The sequence below is a fragment of the Porites lutea genome, chromosome 7 (assembly GCF_958299795.1).
Source record: "Porites lutea chromosome 7, jaPorLute2.1, whole genome shotgun sequence".
Classification (NCBI taxonomy): Eukaryota; Metazoa; Cnidaria; class Anthozoa; order Scleractinia; family Poritidae; genus Porites; species Porites lutea.
In genome coordinates, this window is record NC_133207.1 from 6,018,826 (window position 1) to 6,043,834 (window position 25,009).

General features: G+C 36.2%; 2 long non-coding RNA genes across 2 annotated transcripts; both read right to left on the bottom strand.

Moving 5' to 3' along the window:
* Nucleotides 1-2,740: 2,740 nt before the first annotated feature.
* LOC140944192 (uncharacterized) lies at nucleotides 2,741-4,034 on the bottom strand. Its single transcript, XR_012166676.1, has 3 exons — nucleotides 3,950-4,034; nucleotides 3,578-3,704; nucleotides 2,741-3,088 (listed from the first exon to the last, which is right to left on the bottom strand). It is a non-coding gene; the product is annotated as an uncharacterized lncRNA (long non-coding RNA).
* Nucleotides 4,035-6,256: 2,222 nt separating this feature from the next.
* Nucleotides 6,257-7,486, bottom strand: LOC140944215 (uncharacterized). Its single transcript, XR_012166682.1, has 3 exons — nucleotides 7,424-7,486; nucleotides 6,999-7,128; nucleotides 6,257-6,536 (listed from the first exon to the last, which is right to left on the bottom strand). It is a non-coding gene; the product is annotated as an uncharacterized lncRNA (long non-coding RNA).
* Nucleotides 7,487-25,009: the final 17,523 nt, after the last annotated feature.

The following is a 25,009-nucleotide window of genomic DNA, read 5'->3' on the forward strand; positions in this document are numbered from 1 at the left end:
TAAAAAAACGACATATTGACGCATGAAAGAAAGGTTGAACTAACGAAACAAATACTCACCATGATGGAAACGGTTTGCAAACCGTTGTTGTTGTTGTTATTGTTGTCGTTTTTTACCGCTCCGCTTAACAGTATATCAAATTTCAATCTCCGTTCTTTGAAACTTTAACTTTAATACTGGGAATAAATATATTAAGTTTGTCACAACGTCATGATTTGGTTATTTGCAAGTAAATCCAGTCTGACACAGCCCCATTAAGTCAGCAAAATACTTACCGATTTCGTCGGACTCGTTGCTAGGAACAAAGTTAAATTTGGTGCAACTTCTAAAACTCCGGAGAACTTTTTTTTCTTTTGTCTTTTAGGCTAACATCATTCCATTTATATATTCTGCGACACCATTTAAGTCGTCATGGACCAATCTGATTAAGCATCTAAGACGTCCAGATTTTCATGTTGTCCAAACATTGACAGATAACTGCAGTTATTTTTTTATGAGTGTCAAGACAATTCCTAATTGTTAATGATTAAACGAACTGAGCTTTGGCAAGTGAATAACAACGCCGACAATCGTTTAGGTGTTGATTCCTTGCGTGTGGCAAGAAAAATAATATGGAAAAAAAATTGCCCATGGCTGCTTAAATTAGTCCTCTTCGTCTACTTTATTTATTTATTTATTTATTTATTTATTTATTTTTCAGTAACTTTTAGCGACATTCGTCTAGCTAATAGCGTCAATAAATCCTTCTTTACTAGTTATGGTGATCTTCATTAACTGATTTGGTGGCAAATTAATCAACAACAAGCGACTTATGTCAACTATTAACAAAAAACCTCTTTATGTGTACACCCGTTCAACCGGGCTGGAAATAACCGAGCTGAATCTTTTTCATATTGTTCATATGAGCACGTTTTCTTATTTTCTCATGTATAAAAAATACAATATACGCGAGAAAAACGGCAAATTCTAGGTTTCAACAAAAAAAACAGAGCTGAAAAAGTCCACAGAAATGTGTGTCAAGCTTTGCGTCGAAAAAAATTGAAAAGCGGTGCTTGATGATAAATGACCAGAGGGAGGAGAGACAGGTTTGGGACGTCAAGCTGTTTTATTCCTAGCTGAAACATTTTGTTTCGTTTTGTTTCGTTTTGTTTTGTTTTGTTTTGTGTGTTTTTGTTTTTGTTTTGTTTTTTTGTTTTTTGTTTTTTTTGCGGAAATACGAAAGAAGGGAGTAAAAAAGGAATGTCTCAGATTTTCTTGTAAAATAAATGGACATCTACGTTGAACGCTTTAAAACCACCTTTATCTTAAATGTGCAGTTTTTTTGTAACAAGTCACGATTACTTCTTTCATCATAATCATAAGCAATTAAGAATGGCTCAATGACAACATTTTCACTGGGAAGAGAATAGAGAAGCATATAGATTTTATACTTAATTGCCTCTTTAGCATAAAAATGAATGATTTATGATAGCTTGATTATGAGATATATGATCAAGCCAAAGACTTTAAATGATGGTTATACAAAATTTCTCGAAGTAAAATCACTTCAAATTCAGTTATCTTTAGGGAAAGTCTTAAAACAGATTACTTTTTCGTCGGTGCCGTTCTGAAAGTGAGAACTTTCTTAAAGGATGATTGAGATTACTTGACTTAAAAGCAAGGGTAAGAAATCAAAGGAAGACAACAGAAACTAATCAACACCAAAAAACATTAACAAAAAAGGTTTTTCGGCATTCTTTGAAAATGCTTGAAGGCGACAGACTGAAGGTGAAATTTAATTTATTTTTAAAAGCTGGGAGTGTCTAGAAGAATAGGGGCGCAATATCTGATATTCAGCATGTAATGGAAAACTCAACTTGAATGAATCGAAGTCATCGGCGATTCCTGTTTAATCAAGCACACAGACGTATGGGTGAAAATTTCATAAACAGCACTTCTCAAAAGTTAGTTACCATTCTCTGGCGAGACATGAGTCACTCCTCACGACCCCTTTTATATATAATTAGTCTAAATCTAAGCGTTTTATTGCCATAAGAGATACCCATCACACATCTTTACTGTAGAAAGCCAAGAGAAAAAAATTAAAAAGGTAATCCTACTGAACAGAAGCGCTAAAACCAAAACAGTTGTCCGTGAGACGTCACAAACGATATTCGATGAAAAGGCGCTACCGTCAATGGCTTCTCGTTTCTGATTTGTGGTTTACATCGAAAGATTTTTTTTCTTTCTCTCTCTCTCTTTTCATTGCTGGTTTATTTCAAAATTTAGCTCGCACAATTAAATCCCCGACAAAATAATAATAATAATAATAATAATAATAATAATAATAATAATAATAATGAATAATATGTTCCCAAATACGTCGAGGATAAACGTGAACTTTTATAGAGTAGTCAGTTTTCCAGTCTGGCTGCAAAATGATCCACAATGTTTAACTAAAAGAAGAAGGAGTAAGCCTTCCTGAAGGTTAATTTGTGCTTTAAAACGGGAACTACCTTCTCTTCTGATAGAAAATGTTTCGATGAAAATAATAGTTTGCGTAATATGGTGACATTTTCACGAAAATTACATTCTTTGTTTTACCAATTTCCTACGTATTAAGTATCAACCACCATGAATTATTTTGCAGAGAGCCTTCGGTGATTTTAAAAACGTAGAATAGACGCCTAGCTACTAACAGTTCATTGCAGGTTCTTTATTTATTTCCTTTTTATTTATTCATTCATATTCTTGATCAAAAGAAAGAGCCTTAACGCGTACAAAACTATCTTAAAACACTTTTTTTTTCCTTTTAACTCGTCTTTAAACTAATGTTTGAATGAATAGCTGCCGTTTACTACTCTCCCCCTACAGGAACACTCGAATAATGAAACGGTCAGTTCATGCAATATAGTATATCGCAGTCTTATGCCGGCTTAATATTCACATTTGATCCTCTAGCTAAATGGCTTCTTTCTTCTTTATGTCGAGGTAATGGAAGTTATTCGGGGCTGAAGTCTGCCAGGGCAGGCTCATCACTCAGACTGTCTTCGACAGGACTGCAGACACGTCTAGCTTTTGCACAGTACTCTCTCTTCTTGATCACAGACTGGCAAAATGAAAGTATGAATTTAAACCACAAGTCACGGGAAAATATTGAACTCTTTTAGTATTAGGGCTTTGTTGCGATAGACTGGCTTAGGAATTGCGATCAAAAAGTAAAGTAAGTAGTTGCTTGTTTATTTTTCTAGTTTTTTGTTATCATTATTACTATTATTTTATTTATTTATTTATTTATTTATTTTTTGCTGTTGTTGTGATCTTTTGGCCTTTGCCTTTTCTTAAAGTGTATAATTTCTTCCAAATGATCTGTTTTTCTTTCAAAAAAGCGATTGAACTTTCGTTTTCCAGTTGATGATAACAAATTTAATCCCTTTCTTTCCAAACAAAATCTGAGCCTCAGTCTCTCTTTTTTAACACAAGATTTGTCTTGCATTTTCAGTACAAAAAAAACAATGAGTTAACTGTCATTACAAAATCTATCTTTTTAACGGGATTGCCGATTTTGCCTTTTCCAGTAACTGATGGAAAATTCTACCTTGAAACTCCTTTTCTTGCCTTGTCTGAGACGCATATCTGGCGGCTGCTCCCCGTGACATACAATGGCTACGGCTGCCAACATCAGAAGTACAGCGCAGAGAAGCTTCTTATTCATTGTCTATCCCCTGAAATGAAAGCAAATACAAAGTGTTTGCCTTGCTTCTCATTGTTTTCCATTACCATGATTTAACTACTAAATACTGAAAATATTGTGACCATCCCAAGGAAAGAATTAGCCGTTGAAGTATATTATATATTATGTAAACTGAATGCCTAGCTAGGTGAAAAAATCAATTTACCAGAAGATTATAATGCCAACAATGAACTTAACATGATCAGTCTCCAATAAACATTTAGACTTTCGACTTACCTTGTCGTCCAAAGTGCTTCTAAAGAAAAAGGAAGGCAATACTCTTATTTTTACAACGTTGTTGTGTGGTTCTGTCATCGAAAACTCCCTCTTTTTATAGTGACTGGCATAAAACAAATAACCAGCTGTGCGTATGCCCCAATCAAACTTTAAGTGAAGCGCCAAGCGGCGCCCACAAATACCAGTTGTTAACATCGCCGTCATTAAGAGGGCAAGTTTTTCGACGCTCCTAAGACGCTTTGTAAAGGCAATAATTGGGCCATCATTACTATCCCATTTTTAATTTATTTCTAGAAAGGAATAGACGAACTATCAACAAAGGAAAGAAGACAGCGAAACAGGCTATAAGACTTTCAGTTTTAGTCTTAACTAAAAACAAATTCTACTCAGTGGTCACAAAAATATCGGTCGTCTTCTGCAAGACGCCCAGTTGAGTTTTGAGGGCACTGTGAAATCTCTCATAAGACTCAATCATCTCTAATCTTTTTTGTGTGTTTTGAAGTACAGAATAAAGGATGTCTTTGCGCAGGATCAATTCAGAGGAGTTTAAAGCACCGTGACATCGACAGAAAAGGGAGACAGAAAAAGGAGACAGATTTCTCGGGTTTTTTGCATCGTCGATACTATTTTTTATGTAAAAATTTAAACTTCCGGCCAGTTAAAAATTGTAATTCTCTCGAAACAGACCAGACGTAGTGATTAGCATTCAAGACGCTTATTTAGCAAAATTGAGAGTATTCTCGCCATTATATGTTTGTCTCAAAGCGCCAGCTAGACTTTCTCATGGGTAACTGAAACCTCCAGTTTGTAAAAAAATTAACAATTTTCTTAGCAAGCACACTATCGTGATTAAAACAATAAGCAATTAAACTTTTGAGGCATCTCGTTCACCTGTACTAACTTGTTAGCACAGATTTACCAAACACACTGTACTCACTTTTTATGATGGCCAGAACTGCTTTCTTTGTAAATAAATATATCCCGGGCCTTTGATACAATGTCCTGTACCAAAGAGCTCAATTAACAAAAACGTGCAGTGTGTTTGTTAGCACTGTTTACAGATTTTCAATGCATTCAATTTTTGAATGAATAATAAAACAATTATTGAATTCGGCTTTCGTATCATCTGAAGAATAAAGGAGACCACAAGGCACGATTTCTTCTTTTATCGTCACCTTTCTTCTTCTTCTTTTTTTTTTTTTTTTTTTTTTTTTTTTGTGTGTGTGTGTGTGTTTTTTTTTTTTTCAAATAAAGCCTTTACACTCTTTAAAGTGTAAATTTATCAGTAGCACTTGGAATGTACAAATTTCCGGTGAAATAGTATTTTCATCACGTTTGTGAAAGTGAAATGAACACTTCTGTTGGATTGGCATGGGAACATCCCAATGACAAAGGAGCAAAAAGAGTTGATCCTTAAAATGCCTCTTTAGCATAAAAATAGATAATTTAAGATGGCTTGACATATGCTCATGCCAAACACTGTAAAATTACAGTCATAAATTTCTTAAAGTAAAATCACTTCAAATTGAGCTTTGGAGCAAGTTTTGTCATTAAAACAGACTAATTTTTCGTCGGTGCCCTTCTTATAGTGAAAGGATGATTGAGCACTGATCTATCTGCAAATTACCCTCCTCCAAACAATGGTAAGAAATCAAAGGAAGACAACTGCAACAAGTAATAAACATCCCAAAACAACAACAAAAAAAGGTTTCTCGGCATTCTTTGAAACTGCTCCTAGGAGAATTCTACTTTGACAAAAACAGAACTTGATTTAAAAACCTGTATCAAAGAGCTTTAAGGTATGCTTAAGCGCTAAACCAGAAAAACGGTTGTCTGACGTCACAAACTATATGCAATGAAACGGCTCGAACATTGTAACGGTTTCTCCATTCCGATTGGCTGTTTACATCGAACAATTTTTTTCCTCAATTTTCAAATTTTTGCCCGCATAATTAAATGCCCGACAAGATGATAATTATGGTGTTATATGCGCAAAGAAGTTAAGGATACAGGTCAACTCTTATCGATTAACCAGTTTTCCAGTTGGGTTGCAAGATGATCCAAAATGTTTAACTAAGAGAAGTAGGACTAAGTTTAATTTGTGCTTAAAAAACGGAAGCTACCTTTTTTTTTCTGTAGGAGATGTTCGATCAAAATAATAGTTTGCGTGGTATGGTCACATTTTCACGAAACTTACATTCCTTGTGTAACCGTCATTCCTATGCATAAAGTGTCAACCGTAATGAATTATTTTGCAGAGAGCCTTCTGTGATTGAAAAAAAACAGATAGTAGACTGACCAGCTATAAACAGTTCATTGCAATTTATTTATTTCTCTTTTATTTATTCATTAATATTACTTATAAAAAGAAAAAAGAGTCCTAACGTATATAATACTTTTTTAAAACAACTTTTTTTTTAACTTGTCTTTAAACTGATGTTTGCAAAATTCCAAGCCGTGTTGGATGGATAACTTCCGTTTATTCGGGGTTGAAGTCTGCCAGGGCAGGCTCATCATTCAGGCTGTCTTCGACAGGACTGCAGACTCGTCTGGCTTTTGCACAGTATTCTCTCTTCTTGATAACAAACTTTGAAAATGAAAGTATAAATTTAAACAACAAGTTACGGAAAATATTGAACTGTTTTAGTAGGGATTTAGAGCTATAGAATGACTTAGGAATTAGCTAACAAAAAGTAAAGCAAGTAAATTGTTATTTTATTGTTGTTATTATCATTTTTTGTATTTTTGTTGCCGCTGTTGTTGTAGCTGTTCGTATCTTTTAGCCTAATTGCTTTTTCTTACAAAGAAGTTAAAATTTTATCGGAAAAATCTATCTTCCTTTCATTTTTTAAAAGAAGCGATTAAACTCATCGTTTTCCAGTTGATGATAACAAATTTAATACCTTTCGTTTCAAACCAAATCTGTTACACAAAGTTTTCCTTGCCTTTAAAGTTAAAAAAAGCTATGAGTCAACTGTCATTACTTAATCTATCTTTTTACTGGGATTGCCTATTTTCATCTTTTACCAGTTACTGATGGAAAATCTACCTGGAAACTCCTTTTCTTGCCATATCTGAGATCGAAATCTGGAGGGGGCTGCGCCCCGTGACATACAATGGCTATGGCTACCAACATCAGAAGCACAGCGTAGAGAAGCGTCTTGTTCATTGTCTTTCTCCTGAATTGAAAACAAATACAAATTGTTTGCCTGGTTTGTTGTTATTTTCCACTGCTATGTTTTCATTAACCCTAGACTTTAAGAGGAAAATTTTGAACATTTTGTGACCATCCAAAGGGAAATAATTCAACACTTGAGTAAAAGCCGATGAATTGACCAATACAATAAGGTGTGTGCTTAGCCAGATTTAAAAAAAAGTCGGTTTAACCAGAACAAAGATTATACTTCCCACAACAAATTAACATGATCGGTCTTCGAAAAACACTTATACCATAGGAGATTTTCGAAAACGTACCTTGCCGTCCAAAGTTTTTCTAGGGATAAAGGGGGCAATACTCTTTTTACAACAATGTTGTCGTGTGTCCCTGCCATCAAAAAGTTCCTCAATTTATAAAGACTGGCATAGAACAAATAACCAGCTGCGACCCAATCAAAGTTTAACTAAAGCGCCAAGCGGCGCCCACGAAATACAAGTTGTTAATATCGCTGTCTTTAGCAGGACAACTCTTTTGGCACTATCAAGACGCTTTGTAAAGGCAATAATTGGGCCATTACTATCCAATTTATAATTCATCTCTAGAACGGAACTGACAATCTAAAAAAAAAGAGAAGCAGAGAGAGAAAAGGGTCACAAAAGAATTCATTTTTGACGTTAACTAAACGAAATCTTTTCGGTCCAAACCGTCATCATAAAAGTCGTCTTCTGCAATTGCAGGCCTTAAAATTGCCAACTCAGGGATGTAATAGGCTGCCTAACACCACAACTTGAGGTTTGAAGGCACTGTGAACTCTCTCAAAAGGTTCAAATTAACCTTTCTAATCTGTTTTGTCTTTTGAAGTAAAGGGTAAAGGATGCGGAGAATCAATTCAGAGGAGTTTTAAGCATCTTGAGATCCACAGAAAAGCGAGACAGAAAAAGGATACATTTATAGGGTTTGTTTCGCATCTCAGATAACATTTTTTATGCAGAAATTTAAACCTCTAGCAAATTCAACCTTTGAAGGGAAATGCAATTCTCTCGAAACAGACCAGACGCAATGATAAGCGTTGATTCTAGACGCTTATCATATAACATAATTGAGAGTACTCGTGTCATTTATGTTTTTGTTAGCGCCAGCTAGACTTTTCTTGGTTAACTGAAATCGGCAGTTTGTAAAACGTTTAACAATTTTTTTAACAAGCACACTATCATGATTGAAACAATAAGCAATTTAACTTTTGAGGCATCTTGTTCACCTGCACTTACCTGTTGGTACAGATTTGCTAATGTACTGCACTCACTTTTCATGCTGATCACTAGAATTGCCTTAACCGAAGGGTGAGTTTGTTTTTGTCAATAAATGTATCCCGGGCCTTTGATATAACGTCTTGTACCAAAGAGTCCAATAAACCAATACGTGCAGCGTGTTAGGACTGTTTACAGATTTTCAATCATTCTTTTAAAAACAATTATCTCGAAGCTAAAGGTAAAACGCGAGCTCTGACTGGCAAAAAGATGACTAGTGAGCGAATTGGCATTTGAATCCCAGTCTTCATCGTTTGACTGTTTATTTCAAAAAGTTAATGATGTTATTTTATTGGGACAAGATTGAAAAGCAAACACGTTTAACTTTATTTATAAATTGCGCATAAATAAAGGCCTCTTTGTGTGTGCGCGCCAGGTCAACCTGGCTAGTAACCCAGCTGAGTCCCTTTCGTACTTTTCATATGAGCACAATTTCTTATTTTCTTATTTTATTTATTTATTCATTTATTTCGTAGGAAATGGGGGATTTCTCTGTACCTATGCTGGGCCGATTTCTTACACAGCCTACTGAACACATTACAAAAAATAAAAGTTAAAATATACGCTCCTTGCCGAGCGAGTCACTCTGTTTAACCGAGGACACACATGTAAGCAGTTACAAATGTAATCGAATGCATTGTTACGGATAACACTTTCTTTACAGCGATGAAGGTACAGCGAGAAATAGGGCAAATTCAATTGAAATGTTTCAACAAACCTAGAGTGATGAAAAAGTCCACCAAAATGTATGTAAAACTTTGTGGAAGAAAGCATTGAAAACCGCGCTGAATAATAAATGAAGCAGAGGAAAGACAAACGGTTTTTAAATGTCTAGCAGCTTTATCCCAAGCTGCAGCAATTTGTTCTTATCATTCATTCAAAATATTTCGTCGTTTCTGATTGGCTAAAATCCCACGCATAACCAGCTAGTGTCGACTAAATTTGGAAGAATTTTGCGATACTGAACTCATGACGTCAATCGTGCAGCAAATTTGTCAGCTAAGTGAACCATGACCGAGAAAACCTCCTGGGGACGAGTTTAAGTTGCTTTGGTAGTGAGTACAAAATGGAGGAACATTTACTGCGAACTATTGTCTAAAAACATAGCAAGAATAGTAAAGAGGACGTGTCGACCGACGATATGTGCTATTTGGAGTACATTTGCAGAACTGAACAGCCCTTTATCTTCTAAACTTCCCGATAAACTTGCACTATCGAGAGGAACTTAACATCGAAGGAGGTAAGCATTAATTAGCTTCTTTTCAAACTAGGAATTGTTTTGAATGAATATTAAAACAATCATCAAATTCGGCTTTCGTATCATCTGAAGTCTTTTTTTTTTTTCAAATAAAGCCTTTACACTCTTTAAAGTATAAATTTATCAGTAGCACTTGGAGTGTACAGATTTTCGATGAAATAGTATTTTCATCATGTTTGTGAAAGTGAAATGAGCACTTCTGTTGGATTGGCATGAGAACATCCCAATGACAAAGGAGCAAAAAGAGTTGATCCTTAAAATGCCTCTTTAGCATAAAAATAGATAATTTAAGATGGCTTGATATATGCTCATGCCAAACACTGTAAAATAATAGTAACAAAATTCTCAAAGTAAAATCACTTCAAATTGCGCTTTGGGGCAAGTTTTGTCATTAAAACAGACTAATTTTTTGTCGTTGCCCTTCTAATAGTCAAAGTATTATTGAGCACTCATCTATCTGCAAATTACTCTCCTCCAAACAAGGGTAAGAAATCAAAGGAAGACAATAATAACTAATAAACACCATAAAAACAGCAACAAAACAGGTTTTTCGGGATTCTTTGAAAATGCTCCTAGGAGACGCAATGATATACTGATATGAAATTCTACTTTGACAAAAACAGAACTACCTGTATCAAAGAGCTTTAAGGCATGCTTAAGCGCTAAAACCAGAAAAACAGTTGTCTCACAAACTATATGTAATGAAACGGCTCGAACATTGTAATCGAACAATTTTTTTCCTCACTTTCAAATTTTTGCCCGCACAGTTAAATGCCCGACAAGATTATAATTATGATGTTATGATGATATATGTGCAAAGAAGTTAAGGATACAGGTCAACTTTTTTCGATTAATTAGTTTTCAAGTCGGGTTGCAAGATGATCTAAAATGTTTAACTAAGAGTAGTAAGAGTAAGTTTAATTTGTGCTTAAAAAACGGAAGGAACCTTTTTTCTGTAGGAGATGTTCGATCAAAATAATAATTTGCGTGGTATGGTTACAATTTCACGAAAATTACATTCTTTGTGTAACCATTTTCCTATGTATAAAGTGTCAACGGTAATGAATTAATTTGCAGAGAGCCCTCAATGATTAATGAAAAAACAGATAGTAGACTGACCAGCTATAAACAGTTCATCGCAATTTATTTATTTATTTCCCTTTTATTTATTCATTAATATTACTTATAAAAAGAAAAAAGAGTCCTAACGTGTACAAGACATTTTTAAAACAACCTTTTTTTTTAACTTCTCTTTAAACTGATGTTTGCAAAATTCCAAGCCGTGCTGGATGGATAGCTTCCGTTTATTCGGGATTGAAGTCTGCCAGGGCAGGCTCATCATTCAGGCTGTCTTCGACAGGACTGCAGACCCGTCTGGCTTTTGCACAGTATTCTCTCTTTTTGATCACAAACTGTGAAAATGAAAGGATAAATTTAAACAACAAGTTACGGAAAATATTGAACTGTTTTAGTGGGGATTTAGTGCTATAGAATGACTTAGGAATTAGCTAACAAAAGGTAAAGCAAGTAAATTGTCATTTTATTTTAATAGTTTTTGTTGTTATTATTATTTTTTGTATTTTTGTTGCCGCTGTTGTTGTTGCTGTTCGCATCTTTGGGCCTAATTGCTTTGTCTTACAAAGAAGTTAAAATGTCATCTGAAAAATCTATCTTTCTTTTATTTTTTTACAAGAAGCGATTAAACTCATCGTTTTCCAGTTGATGATATCAAATTTAATACCTTTCGTTTCAAACCAAATCTGTTACATTAAGTTTTCCTTGCCTTTAAAGTTGAAAAAAGCTATGAGTAAACTGTCATTACTTAATCTATCTTTTTATTGGGATTGCCTATTTTCATCTTTTACCAGTTGCTGATGGAAAATCTACCTGGAAACTCCTTTTCTTGCCTTGTCTGAGACGCAAATCTGAAGGGGGCTGCGCCCCGTGACATACATTGGCTACGGCTACCAACATCAGAAGCACAGCGCAGAGAAGCGTCTTGTTCATTGTCTTTCTCCTGAATTGAAAACAAATACAAATTGTTTCCCTGGTTTGTTGTTACTTTCCACTACCATGATTTCATTAACCCTAGGCTTTAAGAAGAAAATATTGAACATTTTGTGACCATCCCAAGGGAAATAATTCAGCACTTGAGTAATAGCCGATGAATTGACCAATACAATTAAGTGTGTGCTTAGTCGGATTAAAAAAAAAAAGTCAGCTTAACCAGAACAAAGATTATACTGCCCACAGTGAAATTAACATGATCGGTCTTCGAGAAACACTTACACCATCGAAGATGTTCGAAAACGTACCTTTTCGTCCAAAGTTTTTCTAGGGATAGAGGGAGTCAATAGTCTTTTTACAACAACGTTGTCGTGTGTCTTTACCATCAAAAAGTCCCTCAATTTATGAAGACTGGAATAGAACAAATAACCAGCTGCGACCTAATCAAAGTTTAACTGAAGCGTCAAGCGGCGCCCACGAAATACCAGTTGTTAATATCGGCGCTGTCTTTAGCAGGACAACTCTTTTGACACTATCAAGACGCTTTGTAAAGGCAATAATTGAGCCATTACTATCCAATCTATAATTCATTTCTAGAACAGAATTGACAATCTATCAAAAAAGGGAAGCAGAGAGAGAAACAGGCCAGAAAAAAATTCATTTTTGACCTGAAATAAAACGAAATCTTTTCGGTCGAAACCGTCATCACAAAAGTCGTCTTCTGCAATTGCGGGCCTTAAAATTGCCAACTGAGGGAGGCAATAGGCTGTCTAACACCCCAACTTGAGGTTTGAGGGCACTGTGAAATCTCTCAAAAGATTCAAATTAACCCTTATCTTTTGTGTGTTTTCAAGTAAAGGGTAAAGGATGTCTTTGCGCAAGATCAATTCAGAGGAGTTTTAAGCATCGTGAGAGGAACAGAAAAGCGAGACAGAAAAAGGAGAGATTTGACGTTTTTTTTTTTTTTTCGCATTGCAGATCATATTTTTTATGTAAAAGTTTAATTTCTGTCTGACGTCACAAATTGTATGAAATGAAACAAAATGTTTAACTAAAAGAGGTAGGAGTAAGCTTTCCTAAAGGTTAATTTGTGCAGCTCAAAAAACGGAAGCTACCTTCTTTTCTGTAGGAAATGTTAGATAAAAATAATAGTTTAGCGTGGTAGGGTGACATTTTCACGAAAATCACATTCTGTGTTGTAACCATTTTCCTACACACAAAGTGTCAACCATAATGAATTATTATAATCAGTTTTAAGCATCGTGAGGCCGACAGGAAAGGGAGACAGAGAAAAGGACAGATTTGTAGCGTTTGTTTCGCATCTCGGATAACATTTTTTATGCAGAAATTTAAACCTCTAGCAAATTAAAGCTTTGAAGGGAAATGCAATTCTCTCGACGCAATGATTAGCATTGATTCTAGACGCTTATCATATAGAAAAATTGATAGTACTCATGTCATTTACGTTTTTGTTAAAGCGCCAGCTAGACTTTTCTTGGTTAACTGAATCGACAGTTTGTAAAACATTTAACCATTTTCTTAACAAGCACACTATCATGATTGAAAAAGCAATTAAACTTTTGAAGCATCTTGTTCACCTGCACTCACTTGTTGGCACAGATTTACTAATATACTGCACTCACTTTTCATGCTGGCCACTAGAACTACTTTAACCGACGGGTGAGTTTGTTTTTGTAAATAAATGTATCCCGGGTCTTTGATATAATGTCCTGTACCAAAGAGTCCAATAAACAAATACGTGCAGTGTGTTAGGACTGTTTACAGATTTTCAATCAATCTCTAAAAACAATTATCTCGAAGCTCAAGGTAAACCGCCAGCTCTAATTGACAAAACGATGACTAGTGAGCGAATTTGCATTTGAATCCTAGTCTCCAACGTTTGACTGTTTATTTCAAAACCTTAATGATGTTTTTTTATTGGGAAAAGATTGAAAAGCATACAAGTTAGGTCAAGTTAACTTCATTTAAGGCGTTCCAAACTAAATCGTCCTTTTCCAATTTTGTAAAATTCCGCTAAAAATGGTGATATTCTCTATTTTTCAGCTCGTTCTTTTTTTAAAATACAAGTTATTGCCTATTATTCTGACTTAATAAATTCACCTTAAATCAAACCCGCTCTCCTTGGTCAATTTCTGGCGGACTTGAAAAGGATTCCGCAGGATATATCACGGTTTCACTTTTTTCTCATGAAATAACAGTTTGACGTAAGTCCGATTTTCCGACTTATAATTCTTACTTTTTTCTAATTAAGACTACTGTTTCTTTTAGTCGATCTTATTTTTATTGTGGCCGACGATGGATATTTTTTGAGTCCGATTTTCGGACTCAAAAAATAAAGGTTCGAATTCCTCCCTGACTCGAACTAAATTTCCTTCCCCTTCATCACCCTGATAACTATAATTATCCGCTAAGCCGAACTGTTTATCGTTTCCCTTCAGAGTTCGAGTTACCGGGGTTCTAGAGTATTTTTATTGGGATAACCAGCGGGAGTCTGTGGGTCATCCATGTGTCATCGGATTCTATGTGAACTGAACTTCGTAGATCACAAATTCGTTGGAAAAGCCATTCACCAGATAAAAAATTGGATTTAGATTAATTGTCGATTTGTTTTGTTTCAGGAACGGAAATGCGTTTTAATATAAAAAAATCTATTATTGGATTGGCCGAAAGGAGCACACCCACATAAAGTTCGGCTTATAGCGAAGTCAAGGGAGTTGAGGATTAGTAAGTTTTCCTTCAACTAAACAAAGCTTTATTGGAATTTAAACAATGGTATTAAACGCACTTGAAAGAATTCGTCAAACACGTGGCGTGGAGATAAACATCAACTTGGAACTGACAAAAAAACGAAAAAAATTGTTTTTGCTGTCTTCCTTGCTTGTTATGACGATGGTAGCTTTTTTTTATAGAGCCGTGGCGGGTGCGATGTTTTATAATAGTAAAGAGCACTCAGTGGCTTCCTCTTCTGCAGAGAGACTCCCGGAGGACAGAGGCTCGTAGCCTCGCGCTCTTAAAAATTCAATTTTCGTTCTGCCGTACCTTTAATATGACGGTTTTGAAAGCCATCTTCATGGGTAAAGGGTCTTGCATGGGAATGTAATGTCGGATGATTTTCATAGAATGGCTGTTCTAAGGGAAAAAGATTTGTAAACTTAAGGTGTTTCGATACAGTTTTTCAGAGGCCATACCGATATTTTTCAATCGCCTTAAAAGTAGTTTTTACCTTGTCCGATCGCTATAAAATTTTCACCAGTAATTGGCTATGGATTGAAATTTGTGAAAATGTAGTTTTAAGTAAAATCGATATTACTATGACAACAGTAAACAAAAAACTTTGAAATTGATAAAAGCCGAATTTTGTGTGATCTAGACCTGCTGCTGAAAGTCCAACTCTAGGAACTTAAAGTTTGGTGTTTAGCAGACAATCTCCGTAAGAAGTAAAAAATTCTGTATGTTTGAATTCGAATAAAACGAAAATATATTTCAAACCTTAAATTTTCAATAGCCGTGATAGTTTATGTAATAAAAACGTTATAAATGACTCAAATTATTCTTACGTAGCGTACGAATGATGCTTAATATCATGTTTTGATACTAGGAAATTTTGGTGTACTTTCGTTCATGCGATCGTGAAAACTAACCCATTTTCTCACCACCTGTATAAGTGCAACTTCATTCAGAATTTGGACTTTTAGCGCTTTCTTGTATATCTCCGAAACGACTCGAACGAATTTTTTTCAAATCTATTCACATAATCTTCATAATGTATATAAAGATGTCCGAAAGTCTCATTAAGATTGATTCACTGCAACACCTTGAAATTTCAAGACAAACCTGTCCTACCAACCGGTCAAAAATCTGCGTTACAACATTCACTGTTTTGACGTTATGCTAATTCTTCCAGAATAATGCGCACTATACATACCTCCATGACTAGTACATCTTAGTTTGAATTTATCGCATCTTTTGAATGTAAAATATTGGCAATACTCGCACTGAAATGTACTAGTCATGGATATATGTATTGTCCGCATTAATTTGGAAAAATTACCATAACGTCAAAACCGTGAATGTTGGAGCGCAGATTTTTGACCGGTTCGTCGGATAGGTTTGTCTTGAAATTTCAAGGTGTTACAGTGAATCAATCTTAATGAAAGTTTCGGACATTTTTATATACATTAGGAAGATTATGTGAAGAGATTTTGAAAAAATTCGTTCGAGTCGTTCCGGAGATATACAAGAAAGCGCTAAAAGTCCAAATTCTGAATGAAGTTGCTCTTATACAGATGGTGAGAAAACAGGTTAGATTTCAATATCGCATGAACGAAAGTACACCAAAATTTCCTAGCATCAAAACATGATATTAAGTATCATTCGTACGCTACGTAAGAATAATTTGAGTCATTTATAACGTTTTTATTACATAACCTATCACGGCTATTGAAAATTTAAGGTTTGAAATATATTTTCGTTTTATTCGAATTCAAACATACAGAATTTTTTACTTCTTACTGAGATTGTTTGCTAAACACCAAACTTTAAGTTCCTAGTGTTGGATTTTCAGTAGCAGGTCTAGATCACACAAAATTCGGCTTTTATCAATTTCAAAGTTTTTTGTTTATTGTTGTCATAGTAATATCGATTTTACTTAAAACTACATTTTCACAAATTGCAATCCATAGCCAATTACTGGTGAAAATTTTATAGCGATCGGACAAGGAAAAAACTTCTTTTAAGGTGATTGAAAAATATCGGTATGGCCTTTGAAAAACTGTATCGAAACACCTTAAGCTTCACGGCAAAGGATTGTACTAACAGTTGATGGGGGCCGCACCTCTACATAATGCCCGGTTTACACTACACCATTTTTACCGTACCAAAAATACCGTGCCAAAATTTTTGGGCCCGCATAAGTCCCCTAGAGACATGCGCAATTCAATTAGAAGCAAAGATGGACAACGAAGTCTTTGTGCTGTATCTCTTAAAAAATGCGTTTCACAAAGTTCAAAGCTCAACTAAGGACACCGAAGAAGAATCGTCTAGCATAAAAAAAAGAAAGAAAACAAGGAAACCTTTGATGTTTCTTGCGGCTATCGATAGGAGCGTTTGATCGCTTTTTTTCATAATTGTACATAATTCTTTTACGTCGCTTACTTTCCAAGAACGTCTGCGTGAGTTTGGTGGAGAACGAGCAGCCATCTTGAAATACACGCAAGAAAACCGCTAGCCTGTATGAATTAAGGCTCAAATTTAAAGTGTTTACAGTACTTGGTCTATCCGAAAGGTGCAGATTTTTTCAGCACCCTTCCATTTTCACCCGTGCTCGGACTACCTCGCCGAAGGTCCCAGCACGGGTAAAAATTTTGGTACGGACAGGTTGTTTACACTGCAAATTTTATCCGAGCCGAACCCTTTTTTTGGGGACCCGTGCCATTTTCACCCGAGCAGTGCCAAAAATTTTCTATAGTGTAAACCGGCCTTAAATCTGTCCGGTGGCCTGCTTTAGATTTCCAGACGTCTGCCTAAATTTTTCATGGGAAATTTTAATCGGAAGGAAGAAAAATTTTTTAAACACAACACTGTATATTTTCAAGCGGTTACCTAACCGTCAAGATGGCCTCCAAAACCGTGATTACCGTAATGATTCGATTTAGCGCCCTTCTTGCAATAAGCGCCCCCTTTCGAATAAGCGCCCCCATTCTGCTAAGATCCCCTATTCTAATATTATATTAGAGTACGAGTACGTATCAACCGAGGTTCATCTTCCTTTGATTGCCCACAAACGAACGGTAATGCCACATTACAAAAACAGTGGTTCTATGTCCATGTGAATGCATAAACTCTTCAAGCGTATGATCTCTTCGTCAAATTTTGTGTCGACTGCTCTGCTCATCATTCTGGCGAGGAAGGATCTAGGGACAACAAGTCCGTTTTCCAGTCCCCTTCATCCAGTCACCTTGACTTGCACTTTGTCCTCACTGCGGGCTTTTTTAAGAAAGGTGAATGTAAGGAAGGAAAGTTCCATCGGCACATGCCCAACAAGTTTGTTATCAAGGTAAGTCCGTCACGTTAGCTGTCAGTATTAGTTACTGTTACAGTTTCTGTTACTGTTCGTTTTTAAAATAAATATTCAAGTTTCTTTTAAACATTCGGATGTTTCTCAAAAAAGAAATGAGTCCTGTCCCGAATAAGTGCCCTCCCTTGAGGCAACAAAAGTAAATAAGCGCCCCGGGCGCTAAATCGAATCATTACGGTTAGACCGTTTTTTTACATGTCTCGCGATTAAAACACAGTTCCAGCCGGACCGAGGGAAAAATTGTATAAAAATGATCTGAAGAGAAACAAAAATTAGTATTACTTCGAGTTAGCATGAGGTTCGAGTCAGTAGCGAGGGTTCCAGTTATGGGAGTCAACTGTATACATGCATTTCATTTTTAAAAGATTTTTCTCTTATTCTGGGTTTTAGAATATTCCGTATATTCCGTGCTTTGTTTTAGAATATTCTGTAAATTCCGTGTTTTAGTATAGTCCGTATATTCCGTATTTTAGAATACTCCATCTATTCCGTCATTCCGTTCCGTCATTCCGTCAGTCCGCCATTCCGTCGAATTGGGTCACCCACTCAATGCGTGATTTCCTCAAAGTTTAGTGGACTTTTTCCTAGAAGTGAATAAAAGCCCTAGGTAAATTTTTACATCATTGGAAAGAAGGACATTTTTACTTATTAGGAAAGTTAATCATTTTGACTCATACCCCATAGGAAAAAGTTTTGTTGAAAATCTGCGTCGAAATGAGGTTTTACTACAGTGAAATATTATTATTATTATTAAAACTTTGCCCGGAATTCAAAATAACCGTTATAATCCTGTTATTAGGCTTAAATCATTTGTCTATACCTCCTACGTACAGAAAGAAATTTAAAAATCCCTGAGTTCTTTCTGCGCTTTTGAGAAGCAAACGTCTTGTACACTTACTTGAGTTACTTGTCGACGGATTTTATTTTGGTCATTTTATGGCGATAGCCACTCGTTACAGTTTTTGAGAATGTTCTGGAAAAGAGAATTTTTTTCAACAAAGAAATTACACCACATTTATTGACTCACTATAAGGTGTCTCTGGGCGAAATATGAGGATAGGCATTTTTTCCATCATGTGCCACCTCTCACTCGGTCACCGCAAAGTCGCTCTTAAAACCCCATTTACACGTGCTAAAAAATCGGCACGGCACGCCAAATTTTTGGCACCGTGCCTCGTTTACCCGTGCCGAGACTACCTCTGGGAGGTAGTCTAGGCACCCCTTAAATTTTGAGCACTGGTGCCACATTACATTTGGGACCGATACGTTTACACATCGAAAATTGGGAGTGCTGTGCCTTAAAATCGCCAGCACAGTGCCAAAAATTTGGCGTGCCGTGCCGATTGTTTTAGCGCGTGTAAATGGGGTTTAAGTGATTAATTAAAGAACCTTGAACGCAAAAAAATTGCCTTTTTTGTTGCTTTTTGCATCAATTAAAATCATTACTAAGAAGGGAAATTGGCTTCCAAAATAAACTCCTAACCTAACTGATTATTTAGTCCAGGTAATCTTTCAAATTGTACACAATTGACCTTTTTTTAAACGCAAGTCTGTTGCACGATATAACTCATTAATTGAAATCCGTAAATTACCTTTCTTTCCTTCATAATTAGTGGTTTTCTGTGGGTAGATAATGCTTCCGTGACATTTGTCATAAAACCGGCAAGAAATTTTCCATGCAGTGGGTTTTCATCCGTATTTTATCTATTTCCTTATTTCATACATCCTTACTTTTCCCTATTATAGGAGAGTTTATATAATTTAAGCTTCACGTATACGGCAAACGACAAAGGTCAGATTCAAGTTAAATAAGAAACTTTCAAAATAGAAAATGAGCGGATAACAACAGCTCAAAACGATTGTTATGGATAAAAAATTGTGTGAAACTATTAATTTATGTGACTATAGAAATAATGAACAGTAAACGACAAGTAAAGAGGAAATTTGGTCACGTGGTACAAATTTGCGTTTGCCGCTTGACGTAATCGTGATGCTTAACCCCTATAGTGACCAATTTGCGTCCATGAGTTGGCCTAAATCATAGTTAGTAGAGGAGACAGGGGCACCCAACGACAATTTTCGGCAAATATCTGTTCAGAAGGCGATTTGAGATCTAGAATTTTCGGAACATTTGTTGTAACATTTCTTGCTTGCTTGCCTCTCCTAGGATTTACGAACATCTAAAAAAGGGTATAATTACCCATTTTTAACAGATTTTTACCCTAAAAAGGTCACCTAGAACTTTCGGGAGCCTTTTTTCTGACTGAAATTTTCGAAAAGGTAAGTTTTGATCACTATAATTTTCGGATCACTAGACTTTCAGCTAGGAAATCCGAACAGACGAAAAATTTTTAGGGGATAAAAATATGCCTATGTCTACCATTTAAATACTAAAATACGTTTAACAATGCTATGTTTAAGTGGTTTTGAACTATTTTCTCGTTGGGTGCCCCTGAGGGGACTGGTTATAAAAGCCGGAAAGCATCAACGCTGAAAACTACGGTGCTGTAGTTTTTGTTGGAAGCTCCCTGGCCGTACACAATCCTTTGTTTTTTGTTCACAAATTTTGGCTGCATGAGCTGATAGTTGTGATTAAAACAATGAGCAATTAAACATTTCCGACATCTAGTTCACCTGCTTACTTGCTAGGAGAGTTTGGTAGAACCGCTCTATCCGGCAAGTGAAGTGTTCTTGTAAATAATTGAATGCATTCTGCCATTTAACGCCCTGCAGAGATTAGTCCAAATACATTAGTATAATTTATGCCGTTAACAGCTTGACAACTAGCCTAAGAAAACAGCCGATATTTGGCGAAGCTACTTTTGGTTTCCCCTCCAAATGACGTCTGAGAAACCAGCGCAGAAATTCCACACTGATGGAGCGTCACTACCCAGATCTGGGTAGCGCTTTTGATTGGTTGAATCAAATTTCCCACGCGGCACGACCAATCAGACGCACTACCCAGATCTGGGTAGTGACGCCTTATCAGTATGGAATTTCTGCGCTCGTTTCTCAGACGTCATTTAGCGGGGAAAGCAGTGGTAGCGTTGCCAAATTGTCGGCTGTTTTCTCAGGCTACTTGACAACCACTGACAAAAATTATCTGAGCGCAAGCTGAGAACATGATGACTACACCGTGGCAAGCGTATTTGCATTTGAACGAGTCTCCTGCGCTTTAGAGTTTTACTTTTATGTAAAAACTTTTATTCGAATTGGTATATTGCTACAGGATTAAAGAGTACCAAACAAGTTTAACTTAATAAATCGGCTATGGAAAGGAAAATTCTGAGGTTGCGAAGTCTAAGACGTATTTCCGTTTGCGGTATTTGAATCGAGTGTCTTTCTGCTAAATTTGATTCGTACTCGTGCTTCTCGCGCGTCGAGTTTAGGTTGCGGTCTCCTGAAGTCGAACGCAATAACCTCTACTCATTTTTAGTTAATAATTCTTATTGCGGTGTTACTGTTGAACAGGTTTGACAGTGCAGCCTAGCTAAACTAACAAAGAGGTCCTATTTTTGCTGTATATGATGACTTCCTTGGACACAAACGGACTTAGTGTAAATCCCATTTACACCTCCATAGGAGTCAATGACATTAAACGCCGATTTTACGAACTCGCTGTTCTATCATTGATTGCAGAAATGAATTCGCTTTTTTATCGCATTCGCTTTATAGAAGTCAAATTCCTGTTCCTGTTTTGGTGGGTCGGATTCGACACGGAGCGTCAGTATAAGATGAAACTTTTTGGCCTCATAGCGAGTTCATCTCTCAATGTTAAAACGTATTAACAAATTAATCCATACGGGAACTCTCTTAACGAATCGGAGCAGCAAATTAAATGGTTAGAAGCCGAAAAAAATACATTTAATATTTGGAAGGTTTACTTTTTGATGAACCGAACATACTAAATAAATCTTTAAAATTTATGAAAATCCTCATAATGGCAGCTACTTCCTGATTGGTATGATCCTCTTGCTGCATGTCCTGTTAGGCGACTGTATTCCACGGAACGGCAAAAGAGATTAGACTTTTGGCCTCATGCAATTTAAAGTAACCTGATATCGTAAACAAATTTAACTCATATGGGAACCCAATCAAGAAACTGTGGAAGCAATTTATGTGGTTTATAGTCCCGCCATGAATTCTATAAAAGGTCCATTTTCATAAACCAAACGCTATAAAATTGAAATACGCGATAAAAAATAAAAACGTCTTTTCGACTACTTTAAGTCTACATGTACAAACAAAGAGTCATCGCTCAATACACAATAACTTGGTATCAGATGATTGCTCACACGTGCGGTATTAACCGATTTCCCCTGTGGGAATTAGGTATAACCAAGCGTAGTCCTGCCTTAATTTCCTCAAAATCTTTCCTTAGAAAGTGTATTTCAATTAATGAACTAAGTACACTTTGTAAACGTAGAAAAATAAAACAATTTTCATTAGGGGAGCTTGTTTCTGATTCATAGGATAATTGCGAGGCCTTAGGCAAGAGTATGGTTTTCTCTTTCCTGCTCTAGATTGGTCCATTGTTTAATTTCAAATAGCCTTCCCTAACATGCTGGCTTGATAACCAGATAAAGTAATTCGAACGTCCACCTCCTACAAAAAGCATTGAGAAAAAACGACTTTTCTTTATTTAGATAATAATAATCGCTCATTATATCATGAATGAACCGTCATCAAGAGATCCGGAATTCATTTCCATCAAAATAAAGACACACTTCAAAAACTTACACCTGGCAAACGATATTGTTTGTTACTGACGATTAATCTTGGAAACTGCTTTGGCAAGTCATTTATCTTCAAGATACTATCAGGAGTGTTCGTTTAATACACGTATATCATCCAACGTGAAGTTTTAGTCGAGATGAACAACATTAATACAAGCTTCAAAAATTCCACTGAATGGAACGTCCAAACAAATGATTCATGCTTCTATCTGACTAGGTTTCTTATTTATCAAGAGCCATTGAGAATTTCTTTTATTATCAACTGTGCGTTAAATGTATTCCTATCTATCACAGCCATTGTTGGAAATACGTCCATCCTATGGGCTTTGAAGCGGTGCTCCCCTTCACTCCGCCCTTCTATAGTGACCAATTTGCCTCAATGAGTTGGCCTAAATCATAGTTAGTAGAGGAGACAGGGGCACCCAACGACAATTTTCGGAAAATAAAGACGATTTGAGATCTAGAATTTTCGGAACATTTGTTGTAACATTTCTTGCTTGCCTACCTCTCCTAGGATTTTCGAACATCTAAAAAAGGGTATAATTGCCCATTTTTAACAGATTTTTACCCTAAAAAGGTCACCTAGAACTTTCGGGAGCCTTTTTTCTGACTGAAATTTTCGAAAAGGTAAGTTTTGATCACTATAATTTTCGGATCACTAGACTTTCAGCTAGGAAATCCGAACAGATGAAAAATTTTTAGGGGATAAAAATATGCTTATGTCTACCATTTAAATACTAAAATACGTTTAACAATGCTATGTTTAAGTGGTTTTGAACTATTTTCTCGTTGGGTGCCCCTGAGGGGACTGGTTATAAAAGCCGGAAAGCATCAACGCTGAAAACTATGGTGCTGTAGTTTTTGTTGGAAGCTCCCTGGCCGTACACAATCCTTTGTTTTTTGTTCACAAATTTTGGCTGCATGAGCTGATAGTTGTGATTAAAACAATGAGCAATTAAACATTTCCGACATCTAGTTCACCTGCTTACTTGCTAGGAGAGTTTGGTAGAACCGCTCTATCCGGCAAGTGAAGTGTTCTTGTAAATAATTGAATGCATTCTGCCATTTAACGCCCTGCAGAGATTAGTCCAAATACATTAGTATAATTTATGCCGTTAACAGCTTGACAACTAGCCTAAGAAAACAGCCGATATTTGGCGAAGCTACTTTTGGTTTCCCCTCCAAATGACGTCTGAGAAACCAGCGTAGAAATTCCACACTGATGGAGCGTCACTACCCAGATCTGGGTAGCGATTTTGATTGGTTGAATCAATTTTCCCACGCGGAACGACCAATCAGACGCACTACCCAGATCTGGGTTAGTGATGCCTCATCAGTGTGGAATTTCTGCGTTCGTTTCTCAGACGTCATTTAGCGGGGAAAGCAGTGGTAGCGTTGTCAAATGTCGGCTGTTTTCCTCAGACTACTTGACAACCACTGACAAAAATTATCTGAGCGCAAGCTGAGAACATGATGACTGCTCCGTGGCAAGCATATTTGCATTTGAACGAGTCTCCTGCGCTTTAGAGTTTTACGTTTACTTAAAAACTTTTATTCAAATTGATATATTGGTGCAGGATTAAAGAGTACTAAACAAGTTTAACTTAATAAATCGGCTCTGGAAACGAAAATTCTAAGATTGCGAGGTCTAAGACGTATTTGCGTATGCAGTATTTGAATCGAGTGTCTTTCTGCTAAATTTGATTCGTACTCGTGCTTCTCGCGCGTCGAGTTTGGGTTGCGTTCTCCTGAAGTCGAACGCAATAACCTCTACTCATTTTTAGTTAATAATTCTTATTGCGGTGTTATTGTTGAACAGGTTTGACAGTGCAGCCTAGCTAAACTAACAAAGAGGTCCTATTTTGGCTGTATATGATGACTTCCTTGGACACAAACGGACTTAGTGTAAATCCCATTTACACCTCCATAGGAGTCAATGATATTAAACGCCGATTTTACGAACTCACTGTTCTATCATTGATTGCAGAAATGAATTCGCTTTTAAATCGCATTCGCTTTATAGAAGTCAAATTCCTGTTCCTGTTTTGGTGGGTCGGATTCGACACGGAGCGTCAGTATAAGATGAAACTTTTTGGCCTCATAGTGAGTTCATCTCTCAATGTTAAAACGTATTAACAAATTAATCCATAGGGGAACTCTCTCACCGAATCGGAGCAGCAAATTAAATGGTTAGAAGCCGAAAAAAAAAAACATTTAATATTTGGTAGGTTTACTTTTTGATGAACCAAACATACTAAATAAATCTTTAAAATTTATGAAAATCCTCATAATGGCATTTACTTCCTGATTGATATGATCCTCTTGCTGCGTGCCCTGTTAGGCGACTGTATTCCACAGAACGGCAAAAGAGATTAGACTTTTGGCCTCATGCAATATAAAGAAACCTGATATCGCCAACAAACTTAACTCATATGGGAACCCAATCAAGAAATTGTGGAAGCAATTTATGTGGTTTATATATAGTCCCGCCATGAATT